The sequence below is a fragment of the Penaeus monodon genome, chromosome 34 (assembly GCF_015228065.2).
Source record: "Penaeus monodon isolate SGIC_2016 chromosome 34, NSTDA_Pmon_1, whole genome shotgun sequence".
Classification (NCBI taxonomy): Eukaryota; Metazoa; Arthropoda; class Malacostraca; order Decapoda; family Penaeidae; genus Penaeus; species Penaeus monodon.
Genome location: NC_051419.1, coordinates 16,060,147 through 16,060,815, shown reverse-complemented (window position 1 = coordinate 16,060,815; position 669 = coordinate 16,060,147). Strand labels below are relative to the sequence as shown.

General features: G+C 34.8%; 1 protein-coding gene across 1 annotated transcript in view; it reads right to left on the bottom strand.

The window, feature by feature from the left end:
• The window catches only part of LOC119594619 (chymotrypsin-1-like), a 9,830-nt gene that overhangs the window by 5,630 nt on the left and 3,531 nt on the right, over window positions 1-669 (bottom strand). The gene's annotated exons all lie outside the window — the stretch shown is intronic.

Here is a 669-nt window from a genome sequence, read left to right as displayed (position 1 = left end):
ATCTTCTAACATTCCCAGCTAAACAAACCTCTACATAAGTCACGTACACTTAGAAATGTCAGCCTGGAGTTAACAAACGCATTTCGCACGCATTTTATACAAACTTCTAAAACAATTTACACTTCTAAAACATTCACCGACATGTTCCTCTGTGTAAAAAAATAGGCAATTGTGCTTCTTACAATGAATATTTGTTTGGTCATTATCAATCGTTATTCATAATGCAGTTTAATCTTCCTAATTATCTACCCACTTAATAATTATTCACTCTGTTAGTTTGTTTTATTCACTTATCATTATTTTTGTCTCGTCCTTGTGATAAGTTTTTTTTTTATATTCTGTTTCATCTCTGATTAAATGTAATAGAACGAACTTCTAATGATGAACCAATCAAGAATCAGTGAAAAAAAGACAAATCCATGACGTCATCTAGACTGTGACGTCATTTTCCAAACCGCGGCGTCATCGAATCCATGACGTCACTTCCAAAACCGTGGCGTCATCATGATCTCACGACGTTATCTAAATCGTGACGTCTGCACTGGCTACAAGGTCCATAAGGGGTTTTCATCCCCAAAGCGTGATTCCGTTTATGAGCCTGATATGAATGGTTGATATTGATGGTAGGTTATTTTCTGTATTTGATAAGATTACTGATATTTGTTTATA